The sequence below is a fragment of the Rattus norvegicus genome, chromosome X (genome assembly GCF_021556685.1).
Source record: "Rattus norvegicus strain SHRSP/BbbUtx chromosome X, alternate assembly SHRSP_T2T, whole genome shotgun sequence".
In the NCBI taxonomy this organism is placed as follows: Eukaryota; Metazoa; Chordata; class Mammalia; order Rodentia; family Muridae; genus Rattus; species Rattus norvegicus.
This window is the reverse complement of record NC_141554.1, coordinates 7953290-7971899: the sequence shown is the minus strand read 5'-3', so window position 1 is coordinate 7971899 and position 18610 is coordinate 7953290. Positions and strand designations below refer to the sequence as shown.

The 18610-nt window shown below is 42.1% G+C and overlaps 2 pseudogenes; both read right to left on the bottom strand.

Moving 5' to 3' along the window:
* Positions 1-7631: 7631 nt before the first annotated feature.
* On the bottom strand, positions 7632-8042 carry LOC147998130 (histone H3.3 type 1-like; annotated as a pseudogene).
* A 6458-nt stretch (positions 8043-14500) lies between these two features.
* On the bottom strand, positions 14501-15175 carry LOC147998129 (small ribosomal subunit protein uS5 pseudogene; annotated as a pseudogene).
* Positions 15176-18610: the final 3435 nt, after the last annotated feature.

Genomic DNA, 18610 nt, shown 5'->3' with positions numbered 1-18610 from the left:
TTTTGAGATAAAGTTTCTCTCATGTAGCTCAGGTTGATTTTGAGCCTTGTAGGCGAGGCTGGCCTTGAACTCCTAAGTCTCCTGCCTCCATTTCCCAGGTGCTAAGATTACAAATGTGTGCCACCATGTCTATCTTAGAAAGAATTTTTAAAGCAATATTGTTGGCACTACAATTAGTCTGATCATATTTAAAGTATACTAAGTTGTCATATATATATATATATACATATATATACATATGTGTATCATATATACTCGTATCAACTACATAGACAAAATGAGTCTCTGCACTAACCACAAAAGTTTACTGTGCCCAACTGTTATCCTTTCCTTCTGCCCTTCAGCATGCTTGCACCCCATCCCCAGAATATCACTGATCTGCTTTTTGTCCCTTTCAATTTCAAGTGACCTTAAAATTGGGTAATGCCAAGGCTAAAGTGGTGAAGGGCTTGTCCCCATGCATAAGTCTCTAGGTTCAGTCCTCAGTACACACACACACACACACACACACACACACACACACACACACACACACACATGCAAAACTGGGGACAGTGATTTCTCCAAATTTATTGTTTTAAGTTTTGTTGTTCCTTTTTATTTTGAAATAAAATGTCACTCTGTTGTCCAAGCCTTGAGTGCTTCCAACTTCAGAATAGTTTGAGTTATGTTAGTTTGGCCTTTAATAATTTACAATTTTACTCATATTTGAATTCTGAAAACTGAACTTAGACTCATATTAAACATATGGTTTAGAACTGAAATGTGCATCAGCCCCTTTATAAATTCTCAAATTAAATTTTTTTCAAATTAAAATTTCTAATTAAAAATGAATCTTGAATTGAATAAAACATAACTCTAATATTAATTGGAATTCCTTTAAAAGTTGTAGAATTTGAGAGAATCAGCTCCTGTATTAGTGACTTTTTGTTGCTATGACAAGATATCTTAAAAGCTCAAAGTTGGTAAGTACAGTTGGTTCATCAAGGAGGGGAAGGCATGGCTGGAGGAGAGGCTCAAATGGAGAAGCAGGCACATGGGGCATATTGTATCTGCTGTCCGGAACCCAAGAGATGAAGAATTCTGATGCTTTACTCAGTTTCTCCTTTGTGTTCAGTCTAGGACCCAGACTGTGGAATGGTTCCACCTGCACTCATGGTGGGTTGTTCCCCTTCAGTGAAAAACACCCCTCATACAGACTCCCAGAGGCCTCTGTCCTAGGTTAGTCTACGTTCTGTCAAGTTGACAATAGAGACTAAACATCCCATTCTCTTTACTCTTTTCAGTCTTTCAACACATGAGCATGGCAATTATTCAATGCCTTTCACTAGTGTTTCATAGCTTTAAGCACATAGATCTTGCATATTATCTGGAAAAGTTTATATGTAATTATTGTTGCTTTTTTTAAAAAAAAATATTTAACAAAGTTAACAAGTGAAACAATTTGAACCCAGAGTTGCTTTAAGATAGAGCTTAGTATTTTGCCAAAACTGCCCTAAATTATCATAGCTCAAGGGTTCCTCCTGTTTCAGTATCCTAAGTAGCTAGGCCTATATCTTTATTTTTGTTTGATTCTAAATGTTTGTAAATTCATAGATTTTTTTCTTTGTCAAATATATTATATTTTTTACATTTATTTTATGAGTTTATTTCCTGCATGTATCTCTATAAACCACTTAAATGCCTGGTGCCTGCAGAGGCCAGAAGAGAATGTCACACTCCCTGGAGTTCAAGTTACCAATGGTTGTGAATGACATGTGGGTACTAGGGATTGTATCCAAGTCCTCTGGAAGAGCCTCCAGTTCTCTTAACCTTGAGCCATCTCTCCAACCCTTTTTAAAATTTATATATTTTTATTTGTTGACTGTGTGTGTGAGAGTGCACACATGCACATGCCACAGAGCACTTGTGGAAACCAGATGACAAGTTTTAGAAGTTTGTTCTGTTCTTCCACCATGTGGGTCCCAGGGATCAAATTCGGGTTGTTAGGCTCACTGGCAAGCATAGCTGAGCCATCTCACCAGCCCTACAGTATATTGTTTAATTTCCAAATGCTCAGAGAGTTTACTGTTACAGCCTTTGATATTGGTTTCAGGTTTAATTTTATCATGGACAGAGAACACACTTTCTACAATTTCAATTTGAAATTCATTGAAGTTGGATTTACAAGCCAGGTTATAGACAATCTCACTGATCCATATGCATTTTTTTTTCGGAGCTGGGGACCGAACCCAGGGCCTTGCGCTTGCTAGGCAAGCGCTCTACCACTGAGCTAAATCCCCAACCCCCCATATGCATTTTTTGAGAAAAATGTTTGCTCTGTTTGGGGTAGAATATTCTATAAGTATACATTAGATTTGAGAGGTTCTTCTGTGTTTCTCTGTCCCTGTCTGTCTCTATCTCTGTCACTCTCCCTCCCCGTGTGTGTGTGTGTGTGTGTGTGTGTGTGTGTGTGTGTATGTGTGTGTGGGTGTGTGGGTGTGGGTGTTTACACATGCATGCAAAAGCACATACATGTACATGTGGAAGCCTGAGATCAAAATATCAACAGCCTTCCTTGGTCTTTCTCCACATATTCTTTGAGACAGGGTCTCTCACTAAACCTAGAGCTCATCAATTCACTAGGCTAGCTGGCCAATGAACTCTGAGGATCTGCCTGACTCTGCACCCCCAGCATTGAAGTTAATAAGGTATTGCCACACTTAATTTTCACATGGTTTCCAGGGATCCAAATTCAAGTCTTCAAGCTTGATGGCACACAATTGACTGAGGCATCTTCCTAGGTCCTGCCCTTTCCACAATTCTGTCTGCTAATTCTTCTAACCCAGGAAGAAACATAGGAAACTACAACTATAACTTTTCATTTGCCTATTTCTTTACTTGATAGGATAATTTTTGATTTGTGGGTTTTGGCACTCTGCCATTTGGTTCAAATACTTCAAAATTGTATATCTTCTTAGTGAATTGACCCTTCTTCAATATTTATACCTCTTCATTCCTGGTGATGTTTTTACTCTAAAGTCCAACTTCCCAAGTTTAATTTTGGTTCATATTTATATCTTTTTGTTATATTTTCAACCACTTATGTTTGTGTGTATACTGGCTAGTTTTGTGTGTCAACTTGACACAAGCTGGAGTTATCACAGATAAAAGAGCCTCCCTTGAGGAAATGCCTCCATGAGATCCAGCAGTAAGATATTTTCTCAGATAGTGATCAAGGGGGGAAGGGCCCCTTGTGGATGGTGGCATCCCTGGGTTGGTAGTCCTGGGTTCTATAAGAAAACAAGCTGAGAAAGCCAGGGGAAGCAAGCCAATAAGTAACAGCCTCTGCATCAGCTCCTGCTTCCTGACCTGCTTGAGTTCCAGTCCTGACTTCCTTTGGTGATGAACAGCAACATGAAAGTATAAGCTAAATAAACCCTTTCCTCCCCAACTTGCTTCTTGGTAACTAAGCCTAATTGGTACCGGGAGTGGGGTGCTCAATTGTGAGCTAATATAAACTCCTTGTCCTTTAAGGAAAGGAAGGAAAAATGCGACCTGCAAAGGTAGCACTGAACACTTGTACAGAAGATACTGTATCTTTTTTTAATACCCTCAGCAAAGCAGGAACAGTAAGTGGCCCTGGGTGCTGTCACACCATATGATTCTGGCCAGTCAACTAACAGCCCTATTTCTAGTACAGAAGAGTTTGGAGTGCCACAAGACTGACACTAAATAGCCCTAGGGTTCAGAGACCTTCTAGAAGGGGTTCACTGTGGAACAGAGGTAAACCCATGCACCATCATGTGCTCCTCCAATAGAATCAACTGGATATGGACCATGAAGCTGGACCCCATCTCTAAGGCAGAGAAAAAAAGTCTTGGAAGAATGGCACTAGTCAGTTCTGGGTTTTCCCAGTGAGTTCTATGGCCTTTCAGGAAAGGCTTTATAGGAACTTGCAAGGGGGAATCTAAAGCACTAAAAAAATCATGTGCACACACACACACACACACATACACACACACACACACACACACACACACACACACACATACACGCAAACATACCATGTAGACAGTTGGCCTTCCCATAACCACTTGGGATTTACAGTCCACTTCATCATGTAGAAGGCAGTTGGAGAATTGAGGAACCCTATAGGTTGATCCCAGGGCCCAGTGTGAACAGTATATAAAATTTTCAGGATACACTCTGTTGAAAAAGAAAATGTGGGGTTGGGGATTTAGCTCAGTGGTAGAGTGCTTGCCCAGCAAGTGCAAGGCCCTGGGCTCGGTCCCCAGCTCTGAAAAAAAAGAAAAGAAAAAAAAAGAAAAAGAAAATGCATCTGGGCTCTACCCCTTTGAGACAACTAGTCACCTAACATTGTCCTGGTCACTCCCTGACCTGACCTGAAAAGTTGGCTGATATGCTCAACTTGATTCTTGAAGTCATATGAACTTAGCCCTATGGAATCTACACACAACTTCAAGAGGCCTTTTAGAAAGTCTCCAACACGTATCAGGCTCTAATTAAAGCCATAGGTCAAGTTCTTCACTCCACACATAATAGAACATGCTTAAACTCTCAGGACTGGGATGCTGAGGCAGGAAGATTGCTGGAAGACTGAGGCTAGCCTGGGCTACATAATGAATACCAAAACGAATTAGAGCTGTATGGTAGATGGTCTCAAAAAACAAAATGAAAACATTTTCTTATGCTTCAGAAGACTGATCCTTAGACCCCAGGCCCAGGTTTTTCAGCTGTTTCTCTGCTGATGTTTTAGGCTGCAAATGAAACCAAAGGTTCCTGTGTTGAAACTTCATTGCCCAACTGGGAGAAGCAATCATTAAAAGTTAGTTGATTTGATCATAAGAATTCTGACCTAAGCAATGAATTAACCTCAGTGATGGATCCATAGTACGATATTACTGGGATATTGTAGGAGGTAGGGTACTGGTAGAAGCAGGCCATTGTGGATAGGTCTTTAAAGGGATCTCATTGTCTCAAAATCTGTCTTCAGATTAACTGCCAAAATCAGAAGGTTCCTAGCATAAGGGAGAGGTTTATGAGGCCCTGCTCCTCTGATGAGCTATTGGCAGTTAATGGTTGTTGGGAGAAGATGAATTATTTCCTTCAGTGATGTAGCCATTAGTAAATTGTCTATGTTCCTCTAAACAACTTCATGCAAGTAATCCTAATAACTTCAGTGGGTCACAAAAACAAACAAGCGAAACAACTCATTACCAAATGACTCAAAGAAGAAATCAAGACATAAGTTTTTAAAATGTCCTGAAAAACAAAGTGAGTTTGTGAGGGAGAGAGTGTATCTGGGTAGGGAGAAGGAGTCACTCAAGAATGTTCCATAATAAGGGGGGAAAGAGTAGAGGCGGGGGAAAGAGTAGAGGCGAGGGAAAGTTGGCCTTTGAGTGGTCAGCATTCCTGATCTGGTGGTAGGTACAAGAACCACATTTTGTTGTAAAGAAAATAAGTGGGGAGGTAGAAGAGATGAGAAGGGATAAGTGAGAATGAAAAGGTCTAAGGGAAACCATGAGTGGTTTGTAAGCTAATTCAGAGCTACAATGTTTTAAAGGATGTTGAACCATGTATCGGTGGATAATGTTGTTCCCATAAGACATGGTTTATTTATTGATTGATTTTGGTTTTTTGAGATGGGGTTTGTCTGTGTAACAGCGGTGGCTATCCTGGAAACTTGCTTTGTAGACTGCCTCAAACTCTCAGAGATCTGCCTGCTTTACCTTCTGGATATTGAAATTAAAAGTGTGTGCCACAATACCTGTCTAAGACATTAAATGAAATGAATTTTTAAAAAATATGTATTGGGCTGGAGAGATGGCTCAGTGGTTAAGAGCACCCGACTGCTCTTCCAGAGGTCATGAGTTCAATTCCCAGCAACCACATGGTGGCTCACAACCATCTGTAAAGAGATCCGATTCCCTCTTCTGGTGTATCTGAAGACAGCTACAGTGTACTTATATATAATAAATGAATAAATCTTTAAAAAATATGTATTAAATGTTTATTTAAACGTATATTAAATGAAAATCTCCAGAGGCCCCTAAAACTACCCAGGACATTACCATTACTTTTAGTTTCACACCAGAACTAGATGGCAAGGCCTTATTGATGAAAACACCACACACCTTAGTTGCAAGGCCAAATGAAATCAATCTGGAACTGACCAGTAAACTCCTCCTTACTGGCTAGCTCTCATACTACTCGAAGATGCTATGCAGGCCATTCGGGAAAAAAAGGGCATCAGTGATCTATGATCTTACTCAGCACTGGACCCTGCATTCTACAATGTCAACCTGCCAGGTAAGATGTGCCTACTGGTGCAATAGCAACATGACTGTTATAGGAGTAACCAACAACTTTCTCACTAGATTTAAGACCTGCTCCACAGGAGAGAATTCATACCTAGTACTATAAAAATATTCAAAGCCCTATGACTGGGGAGGTTATGGTCCTTAAAGGGGTGCTATTATTGTTTTGCTAAATGATCAGGTTGTCATGCTACCTCCTAAATATTTATGGCTGTGCTAATACATTTGTGCTGCTCTCAGTCTTGATAAGGGAAGCTTTTTTCTACAGTGGGCAGAGGTTAATACAGAGGTTCTTAATTGGTCAGAGTTATGAGAATAAGTGGCTGTGAGTGTTCAGCCAGTAGTAAAACATCTACTTGAACCCTCCACTACAAAGCTCAGGAAACATTGCAGAAAAATGAGAGCCAGAAGATGAGGAAGAGTGCTATGAAATGCTATTATGGCCATTGCACTCATGAACTCACAGCAACTGTGATTAATTACTACACAAGACCAGCACAAGATGAAGCCATTCAAAAATTCCAGCACAGTTAGAGGAAGGACCCACAAGACACATAGCTGGCAGTTGATGACTTCTAAGGAAGAGAAAGTCATTTTTCTTTGGGGATGTTGCCACTGGTAGGTTACCCATGCTTCAGTGGATGTCCACACACCAATATGCATATGGGTAACACTAATTGAGTTATTTAAAAATAGTTTTATTTTTTTATAGTTTAATGTATTTTAATAGCAAACTTACAGGGACAGCACAGAAGACAGACAACATTAAAAACATGTACTCGCATGTAGGACAACTCGTTAGAAAAGTATAGTGAATGGATGGAACCTACTGTATGATAAAATGCTACAAACGCCATTTAGTTGCTGTCAATAAGAAATTTATTTTTAAAAAATCCAAATGCTAGCATTGTCCAGAAAAATTTGACAGGTTTATTTATAATTGTTATGAAGTTGAACTGTTGAAATGTGTTCACTGAAACATTTTGCTTGCATTTATATTAAAAATGCACACACAAATGAACGTGGAGAAACTGCCAATACCTGCCTGATTCTGTCCCCTAGGTTTCCACTCGCAATCATATACTTAGGTGCCTTTGACCCCATGGAAAAAATATCTAACATTCAGAACTACTGATAACAGGAAGAAGAGGGAAAATTTTTTAAGAATGAAATGTTTCGGGGTTGGGGATTTAGCTCAGTGGTAGAGCGCTTGCCTAGGAAGCGCAAGGCCCTGGGTTCGGTCCCCAGCTCCGAATAAAAGAACCAAAAAAAAAAAAAAAAAAATGAAATGTTTCCCCTCATAGTGGACTCTTAAACACATTCTCCACGTATGCGGCGTGGTAGCTGGATGTCTTTTGGTATAATTGTTACACGTTTGCCATGGATAGCACACCGGTTGGTTTGTTCAAAAAGGCCAACCAGATAGGCCTCACTTGCCTCCTGCAAAGCACCAATAGCTGCACTCTGGAAGCGCAGACCTGTTTCGAAGTCCTGAGCAATTTCTCACACCACACACTGAAAGGGAAGCTTGCTAATCATAAGTTCAGTGGACTTCTGATAGCGTTTGATTTCATGGAGTGCCACAGTACCAGGCCTGTAACGATGAGGTTCCTTTACCCCTCCAGTTAAGGTCGTACTCTTGCGGGCGGCTTTTGTAACCAGTTGTTTCCTGGGTGCTTTACCACCAGTGGATTTGTGGGCAGTCTGCTTTGTACAAGTCATGGTATGAGCACCTTCTTACTTACCCCCCTTCTCCTTCAGCTGGAGCTCAGCAAGCGAGAGGCGGTGCTGGCATTAGAGAGCAGCACGGCGAAGGCTGCAAACACAATTTTTAAAAATAATTTTTAAAAAGTTATGGAATCTGGAGGAGAAATATATTAGGGTGTCTGGGAAAAGCTGGTGGTATAAGAGATGGATATGATCAAAAATACATTGAAATTCTCGAATAAATACAAACATTAGATTTTAGATTTTAAAAATATGTTTGGGTATTTTGCCTGCATGTATGTCTCTATGCCATGCCTATGCTCACAAAGGCCAGAAGAGGGCATGGGATCTCCTGGGACTAAAGTCATAGATAATTGTGACCTACATACACTACAGCCTTTAAGAGTAAGATTTGTCTTCCTCCTGGGTATCTCCTCAATTTCAGCACATGGCACCAGCATCTAGTCCAGAACAAATGAACGTATTTGGTGAGGACCCCAGCTCATTTTGCTCTCCCCTGATCAATTGGGTGGCTTTGACTCCAGAGAGACTCAGTTTCACTTCTGTAAGTCAAGAGGCTTTCTCTTCTCTGGGAATGCTGGAGTAAAGTGGTAGACTCAGGAATTTTGTGGACAGAGATTCTGTTAGTTCCAAGGACTGTCTTTTGGGTTGATGTTGCACCTTAGTGTCTCACAATAGATCATGAGCCATCTAGTCCCTCTGATACACCCCTGGGATATATTCTGAGAAACTAAATTAATGAATAGACCCCAAAGGAATGGCTCTTGACCTGCCTAATGTTGTGACCCTTCAGTACATTTCATCATGTTGTGGTGACTCCCAAACATAAAATTGCTTTCATTGTTACTTCATAACTGCAATTTTGCTACTGTCATGAATTGTAATGTAAATATATGATACACAGGATGTCTCATATGTAACCCCCCCAAAGGGGTCACAACCCTCACATTGGAAACTACTGCCCACTTTTATTGTTCTTCTTTTTCTTCTTGTTTCTTGGTTTTTTGTTCCTCCTCCTCTTCTGTTTTTTGTTGGAGAACAGCTGGAGGGATGGCTCAGCATTTAGTAGCACTGGGTGCTCTTGCAGAAGACACACCCAAGTGTGGTTCCCAGCACCCACTGGCAGGGTGGGGGTGGGGTGGAAATGAGGATTCAAACACCATCTGCCACACATTCTGTTCCCTTCCACTCCAGAAAGTGGCAGGAGAAAATGCAAAAATGGGGACAAGGGGTCCTCACAATATGTGTTTGTTCACTGTGGACTAAATGTTGGTGCTGGTCACCCCACGTGTTGAAATTGAGGGGGTTGAAGACAAACCTCCCTACTCTTAAAGGTTGTAGTGATGGTCCCCCCCTTTCCCTCTGCCACTGCCTTCAGTTCAAGATGTATCAAAGAGTGATCTTGACCATGGCCCATCAAATGGAGGTTGAAAGCAAGGCTTAATACAAGGGCCCAAAAAGAACTCTTACGCTGTACTCTGGAGGGTGATGCTCAGGTCAAGATTACAATGTGGCAGTCTTCAGGCCATGCTAAAGTATAGACCCAAACAGAAGTCTTTGGCTACCTGTAAACTATTCTGATGGCTAGCTTCCATAGACACCTAAGTAAGAAATAACCAACAGAGTGCTTGCAAGGGCTCAAAAGGAGAAAGATGTTTGCCCCACAGACCTGACAACCTGAGTCCAACCATTGGAACCCAGGATGGAAAGAGAACCAACTCACGAAAGTTGGCCTCTGACCTCCAGAAAGACACCACCATCCATCCATGTTTGTTGGAGGGCCCTGATGCAGAAGTCTGCAGTCCACCATTTCAGGACAGCTCTCTAAACTCAGCACAAAATGGAGGACTCCCTTCCCCGAGCTGGGCTTTCCACTCTCTGTCTGACCTTATTTGGAAGAGGTTGCTGAACACAGATGCCTGGCTTATCTTAAGCATGACCTTTGGCACAGTTCCCTGCAAAATGCTTTCCTCCCAGCTGTTCATGTAATGCTCGTGTTAGTGCTCCTACCCAGATAATAGGACAGCTGACTTGCAAAGGAAGCATATTGTGAACAACTATCAGGCAGTCCCCTAGTGTAGGGAGCGGCGCGGCAAAACAAAGATGGCGCCGACAGCCAGCCCCGTCTGAATGTAAACAACTTACCGCACATGCGCAGGCTTGTCCCCTCGTCAGGACAGCTGTATGATCCGGCGCCCTCCTGTGGTGAACAATAGTACTGTGCATGCGCAGGTTTTGCACCTGGTGTCAGTTGGCCGGTAATATGCTAATGAGGGAGGCGGTACCATGCTGGTGAGGTGATTCGTTCTCCCCCAATCCCTGGAGGACAAGTAGTGGGGTGATAGTGGGGTGACCCGTGCCCCACCAATCCCTGAGAGATTATTAGCATACTGTTGTGTATATAAGGCGAGCAAATTTGCTGCTCATGGTCCCTGTGTCAACAATGAAGGTGTCCTGCAGTAAAGGCTATTGAGAAGAATCCAACCGTGTTGCGTCTTCCTTGCGTCTTCCTTGCCGGCTGAGGTGGGCGTGACACCCTAGCTGCTGCCCTCTTCCTATATATTCCATATATTCAACTCACCCCTTGAAGTTTAGCTGCCTCTCTGAAGCTGATCCTGGAAGTTCATTCTGTCCAACCCTGTTCTTTGACTCTGCTCCCCTCACCCTGATGGGCTGGTGGCCAGCGACCCCTGAGGAAAGGGGAGACCCACACATGTTCACACACCAGCAATAAAATAGTAATAATGATAATAAAATTTTTACGACCAAGAAAGGCAAGGAAAGTCCTTACAGTGGGGGCTGACCACAATGCTGAGTGTGAAATGTCTATGAAAGGTGGGTTATGATGTGGTAAGTTCTTTTACCAGAAATGAGAACAGAGAGAGCACTTTTTTAAACACATGGCAAAAGATACAGTGGGCAAACTCCAGGAAAAAGGATCATGTTTTGTAGGGGTCGGGGAGCTCTTTTATAGCAGTTAAAAGGAAAGTGCAAAGTCTTGTCAGGCAAAGCACGTGCATGGGACTCATCTCTGGGTGACTAGGTAGCCATCTCATTGGGTTTTAGCTGGGAAACGAATTTTATAGTGTGGGTTCTTTCTTTTCTGGACTGACTTTCTACAAAAGACATCATGAGTCATTCAGGCCCTAAAAAGTCTGGCTCTACTTGTTAAAGTGTAGAATTGTTTATGTGTGTAAGACATTCCAGCTAGGGCTTCTTGTGGCTAACTCTTTCTGATGAGATTGTAGTCCCGCTTAGAGGCAGCTGTAGCCTAGTCTGTTCTGAAGCAAAACATGTTTGTTCTGAGGCTAAACTAGCTCCACACCAGTATGACCTGGTGATCATTCTTTCTGAACTTTAAATGCAGCTGCTATGGGATCCTCGGTACCTGCCTTGTACTTGTTAGGGCTTTTTTATTTATTCATTTCATTATTTAATAAGTGTTTTAGCTACATGTATGTATATGCAACATGTACAGGCCTAGAGTTCCCAGAGATCACAGGACTTCTGATCTCCTGGAACTGGAGCTATGGGTGGTTGCAAGCCACCATGTGGGTGCTAGAGTGTGATCTTAACTGTGAAACCAAATCTCCAGCCCTGACTGGATCTCTCATGTGAGGAGAGTGATGGTAAGCGGGAGCAAGCTAAGAGTTTCTAATAGGAAATGATACTTTAGATTTTGCAACAACTCTCATTTGGGCTTCCTCTTACTACCATTGAGCTGGTTGGTTTTCTACTCTAACATATATGTGCAGTCCTTCTTCTAGAAGGAAGTAACAGCTTATACAACCAGCCTGGAAATTACTTCCTCAATTATTTTAGTGTTTGGCTGTAGAGGCTTATGGAGAAGCTTTGCCTTGGACTGTTATTCTGGGGACTGTGGAATGACCTATTTAATACTACTTCTTGTATCTGTCTGGTCACTGAGACAGTCCCTGAAAGATCTTTGATTCTAACACTACTACAGTTGGTCTGTGAGTTGCTCTGAAACCCCTTACTGTACACACTGTCCCAGAGCAGAGTAATGAGCTATCTACCAATGAGAGGCAACAGCTGTGACCAAGACAACAGTGGTTTCCATGACCTAAGGAAACTGTCCCTATAGCTGAGTGGGAAGTGCTAACTTCTCAAATCTCTAAAACTCTGCTACACTGACAGTTGCTGGTGAAACAGCATTCACTCCTCATAACCCTGAGGTTGTAGATGTTGCTGCAGGTGACACCACCAATTCTGTTTCTGGGCTTGAGATAATGAGCAACCATGATGGCCTGCCTTGTGCTCTCATTGCTACATCACTTCACACCATGAACAGAATGCAAAAGGGAGGGGACCTGCATGCCCATGTGTTCATTCCCTGGCCTCCTACCTATACCTGGGAAAACACTGCATACAAGAGTACAGGAAGATGAAGCATATTGCTGAGCTACAGCTGGGAAAGGAACAGGCAAGAGAAAGTCCACACCCCATATTATCTTGATACTACAAAGCATAGCCCGGATGCTTTTAAGAGCCTTTGACTCCATAGTTGGATCCCAATTGCTTACTGGTTCCAGAAAGGAAGAATCACTTCTTACTTTTAGAGCTTTCTGAGCTCAGCAAAACTCTGCACAGTTCAGAGCCTCAGCCTTAGAAGCCCAACACTTCTCTCCCAGCAGGGCTCAGGGGACCCTGTAGAAGTGGAGATAGAAAGAGTGTAAGAGCCAGAGGGGATGGAGGACACCAGGAAAACAAGGCCCTCTACATCACCATGAGCAAAGCTCACGTGCCCTCACAAAGACTGAAGCATCATGCACAGGGCCTGCATGGGTCTGCACCAGGTGGGGTCCTAGAGAAAGAAGTGGGCACATGCCCTCATCCCTAACCCGGAAGTGATATCCAGGTGATAACCACTTGCAAATGAAAATTTTGACTTTCTCCAAGGGAGACTCACTGGGGAAACAAACCACTCTTAAGGGTAGGCTGTATGCCCAGCTGTAGACCGCCAACAAAAAACGAACTGAACGCCATCTTTAGAGTTTTCTTGCCTCATATTAAGTCAGAGCAATTTCCCCTCTATCTAACAGGTCCTTTGCATGTGCGTATATAATGGCTTCTGGTTTGGGGTTTTTATGGGATTCTTGCGTGTGCGAACGTGTGTATCTCTGCATCTATATGTGTTTCTTGTGCTTTTTTCTTTGGCTCTTGCTTTGTTGTCTTGTTATATTCCTATTTTTTATTTGTTTTATTTTATTATTATTCCTTAGATGCCTTTTGCCCCCCCACCCCAAGGAGAGACAGAAAGGTTGTGTATCTGGATGGGAAGGGAGGCAGGGAGTAGTTATTGAGAAGAGTAAGAGAAGTAGAAACCATAATTAGAATATATTATGTAAAACAATCCTATTTTCAATGGAAGAAAAAGGAAATTAATGACCCTATGCAGGGCGTGCTGGTGCACACAGTTTTAATCCCAGATCTCAGGAGGTAGAGGCAGGTGAATCTCTATCAATTCAAGGCTAGGCTGGTCTACATAGTGAGTTCCAGGCCAACCAGGGCTGCATAGCAAGACCCAGTCCCAAAAAATTTGCTTTAAATAAGTGAATTGACAGACATGGTGGTACATATGGTTTTAATCTTGGGACACAGAGTTTGGTAGGTTTCTGTGAGTCTGATGCCAGCACCAACCAGGGATACCTAGTGAGATCACCCTGTCCCAAAAAAAAAATTATGTTTGGCTGGAGAGACGGCTTAGCAGTTGAAAGCACTTGTTCTTGGAGAGGACTGACTATAAGAACCAGGCGCAGGCCTGCAAGACTTAAGAACACACACAGACTCGGGTTACTCATGTTTCAAGAAAATGAATGCCAAAGCTTTTACTGGGTACACAGAATATATACCCCAACCACTGAGTAGAAACACAATGGAGAAACAGAAACTGAAACTAAAGCTGAGATCAAAAGATCTAGCATTCAGATGTTAGCTACCCCCTACGGTGGACAGGAAGGTCAGGATATTCCTTCAAGAGAACAAAGGCTTTTACATGCTCCAGTGAGGCTCAACAGGGGGCAAACACTGACAGAGTCCAGTGGGGTCGACAGAAGATCTGAGTTTATATTCCCAGCACTGCTCTTCCAGAGGTCCTGAATTCAATTCCCATCAATCACACGGTGACTCACAACCATCTGTAATGGGATATGGCGCCCTCTTCTGCAGGCAGAGCACTGCATAATAAATAAATGCTTTAAAAAAAGACATAAAAATGAAACAGTAAAGTAGCAAAGTAAAAGTTAAAAAGATGAAAACTAAGTAAAAATAATAAGGATGCATAGCTGATGGTAGCTCACAACCATCCATAACTTCAGATCCAGAGGACCACCAGTCATTCATTTGGTCCTCGGATATACATATTAGCAAAACACTCATACAAATAATTTTATAACAGACTTAATTCATTTATTTTTCTTGTATAAAAACCTTTATGTGGTGGCCACAGCTGGAGCCTGGGTCCTCTGAACAGAGACTCTGGTGTGGGTTTTTACAAGATGGTCAGTGAATTCCTGATAAGGATACTTGGTGAACAACAGTCTCTTTCCAAAGGTCAGGGTCCCCACAGCTGCAGGTTTTGGAGAAAGCATCAAAGGTGGCCTTGGCAAAGTTGCCGAGGGTGGCAGTACAGCCTCTGGCTGATGTGTAGCAGTCATCTATACAAGCCATAATCGGGAACTTCTTGGGCACAGGAGCAGAGACGATGCCAGTGCCTCTGGGGGTGGGGATGAGACACACCAGCACAGAGTCACAGCAGCCTGTCACCTTGCATGGAACAGTGTGGGGTTTGCCAATCTTGTTCCCCAAGTAGCCTCTCTGCACAGGAATGACAGAAAGCGTGGCCAGGATGATGGCCCCTCTGATAGCAGTGGCAACCTCCTTGAAGCACTTAACACCAAGACCAACATGGCCATTGTAGTCCCCTATAGCAACAAAAGACTTGGTCCGCTGGCCAGCCCAAGTCTGCTTCTACACTGTATGATTTTCAGAACCTCATCATTTAGAGATGCACCCAGGAAAAAGTCGATAATCTCAGACTCCTTAATGGGCAGGTAGAACAGGTAGATCTCCTCCAAAGACTTGATCTTCATGTCCTTAACCAGGCGGCCCAGGGTGGTAACTGGGATCCACTCTTCGTCTTCAGCTTCCGACCACGATTACGGGCCCCTACGAGCTCTGCCGAATCCTCCCTGGAAACCGCTGCCGCCTAATCCTGGGACCCCACGGGTGGGTCCTCTGGGCCCTCCCGCTGCACCACACTGGTGTCATCTGTCATTTGGTGTTTTCTGGAGGAAGGGAGAGGGAGGAGGAGGGGTGGGGAGGGGAAGAGGGAAGGGGGAGGGGGAAAGAAGAAAGAAGAAGGAAGAAGAAAGAAGGAAGAGGAGGAGGAGGGAGGAGGAGGAGGAGGAGGAGGAGGAGGAGGAGGAGGAGGAGGACAGCCAAATAATTTTTTTTAATTGAGTTAATGAACTCAGAATAGGTTGTCTTGTTGTTTGCATGCAACAGTTCTGTATCTCTTTTTTATAAAAGTCTGCCTGTGTTGTCCTGGAACCAGTCATTAACTGCAGACACTTGAGAGTGAATTAACTTGGTAGGCTAATACTTCTCTGGTTGTAAAATCAGGATAAGGATTCTATGAAAATAGCCCATGAAGATCTTCCTTAGTAACTTTAAATCACTGTCTTGTTTTTTTCCCCTTTCTTCATTATGGCCATCCTCTTCACCAGTGGAAGCCCTGGAGCATCTCTGGCCCGGAGTCTTTCAAAATGAGCAATTTCATTCTTCTTTTTGGATGAATAAATGAATGGCTAGCATCAGGAAAACAAGGCAATTGCTGGTGTGCATATGGGGAAAGAGAGACTACTATCGTATGTAAACTGGTGCAACCAGTATCCAAGTCAGTGTGGAGATTCCTCAAAAACAAAACGATAGACTTAACTAAAAGTAGTGCTACCATGTGACCCAGTTGACTACTCTTGGGTATATAATCAAAGGACTCGAAATAATCATACCACAGACTTAGAGGCACATACACATTTCTGGTGCAATAAACGCAGCCAGCCCAGAGGAATAAATGGATACAGAAAATGTACTTTTTATTTATTTTTACTTAGTTTTCATCCTTTAACTTTGCTACTTCACTATTTTATTTTAATGTGTTTTTAAAAGCATTTATTATGCACAGTGTTCTGCATGCATGTATGTCTCCCCATCAGAAGAGGGTGCCGATTCCATTACAGATGGTTGCGAGCCACCATGTGGTTGCTGGGAACTGAATTCAGGACTTCTGAAAGAGTAGTCAATGCGCTCAACCGCTGAGCCATACCTTCAGCCCTATTTTTGATGTTTTTATTTTTAACTTTTGAGTTATTTTTAAAAATCTATTGCCAAATTAGAATTTGAAGAAAAATTAATAATTCAGCTGATGTTAGTAAGTCCGAGGACATATATTTAAACCTACTTATAATCTATAGATAATTCATTCATTCATTAATAAAAACACAAAAATCACAATAGATGTATTCCTCCCTTGAAATCTCTCTCATTCTTGGACGTTCTTTGTTTCTTTTCCATTTTTTTAAAATTTGAAGCAAGGTTTCACTATGTAATACTATGTAACACTATATAACCTGGAGCTCACTATGTAAATGAGTGAAGTAGACTTGAACTCACAGGGGTCTGTCTGCCTCTCCCTATTGAGTGCTGAGATTAGAGGCAGGTGCCACAGTTTAGTGTATGTGTGGAGGTCAGAGAACACCTTTATGGAGTTGGTCCTATCCTTTGCCTTCACATATGTTCAGGTATTGAGCTTCGTCAAATTTGTGAGGTGTGTGCTGAGCTATCTTGTCATCCTCTGACTTTTCTTTAATAAATCTAGGTTCTCTATACTTAAAAAGAAAACCCCACAACAGGAAAGTCTCATTGGGGAATCTTGTAAAGATTAATAATTACTAATTATTACTAATGTCAATTAGTGAAAATGACATAGAAACTCTTGTGTTAGTTCTCTCAGTTAGTTCATGTAGTAACTTGAGTTAGGTATAGTGGCTGATACCTATTAACCACTCAGAAAGCTGAAGCTTGAGAACTGAGTTTAAGCTAGCCTGGGCTATGAAGTGATCATAAAAGTGAGAGTTTTTCTTGAAAACTCAAAAGAAAGGAAGGAAGGAAGGAAGGAAGGAAGGAAGGAAGGAAGGAGAAGAAAGAAAGAAAAGAAAGAAAGAAAGAAAGAAAGAAAGAAAGGAAGGAAGGAAGGAAAAGAAAGGCTCTACTATTCTGTGCTGATGATACTTGTAATGCATGGAAATCTGATTATCTTTTTTTTCTTTTCTTTCTTTTTCTTTCTTTTTATTTATTTATATTTTTGAGACAGAGTTTCTCTGTGTAGCCTCAGTAGAGCAGCCTGGTCTCAAATTCAAAAATCCATCTGCCTCCGCCTCCCAAGTAGTGGGACTAAATTCACATGCCACTACCACCCATCTCTTTTTCTTTTATTAGAAATTTTAAATTATTTATGTGTATAGTTATTTTGTGTGTACATATATCTGTGCACCATGTGTGTGGCTGGTGCCCATGGGGTCCAGTAGAGGAGACTGGAGTTACAGGAACTTGTGAGCTACCATGTGGGTGTTGGAAATCAAATCCTGGTCCTAGGAAAGAACAGCCAGTGTTCTTCATCTCTCCAGTCCCTCTTTTTCTTTCCTCATGGTTGGTTTATGAGAAAATTGGGAGTGATTTGGCACAGAGAGACTTTAATATCTACTTTTTTTGAAGTGCTGAGTGTAGAACTCAGGGCCTTACAGCTGTTAAACCTGCCAATGAGCTACAGCCCTAGTCCTTGATTGACGTTGTAAGGTATACTTTATTCTCCTGTATGTGATTGTCATCTCAGAGTCTTACTGCATCCATCTGATAACCTAGGCCTAGACCTGGAAGCTATAATCTAATCTAGTCCTCAAATGTTTTCAGCTCCTGAAACTTAAATAAGTTCATTCTTTCTTACTTCTTTCTTAACTTGGGCTGCCTAATTCAACTTGGCTGTTCTGGCTGAAACTCCTCTCCAAGCTGACTGATTCAGTCTGGCTTCTCTCTTGGCTTCTCCTGAATTGCTCTGCTTGACCTCAAACTAACTTTGGCAATATGTTCTAATCTTCTGGTCCTTCTCATTCTTTGACTCTTTCTGTCTTCATCTGCATCTAACTTTTCTTTCTGCAACCTGTTTCTCTATAACTGTCCTAGTAAAACTGCCTCCTATTCTCTTTGCACTGCCCCTCAAGTAGCTTCCCCTTTCTCTGTTCTCATAAGAGTTGAACATATCTTATTCTGTCAAACCTTTCTCTGATTCATCTCTTTTTCTGACACTCAATTAGACATCACTCAGTTAAAACATAATCTAGCTAGTTTTAAGCTAGGGTTACTTTTCTGCTATAAACTCTTCCCAGACTCCATATCCCTCTCTGGACAAAGTTTCGACTTATCAAGATTTATGATGCATAAGCTTTAAGTGTATTTCAGATAAAAGTTTTGCAGAGTGCACTGAT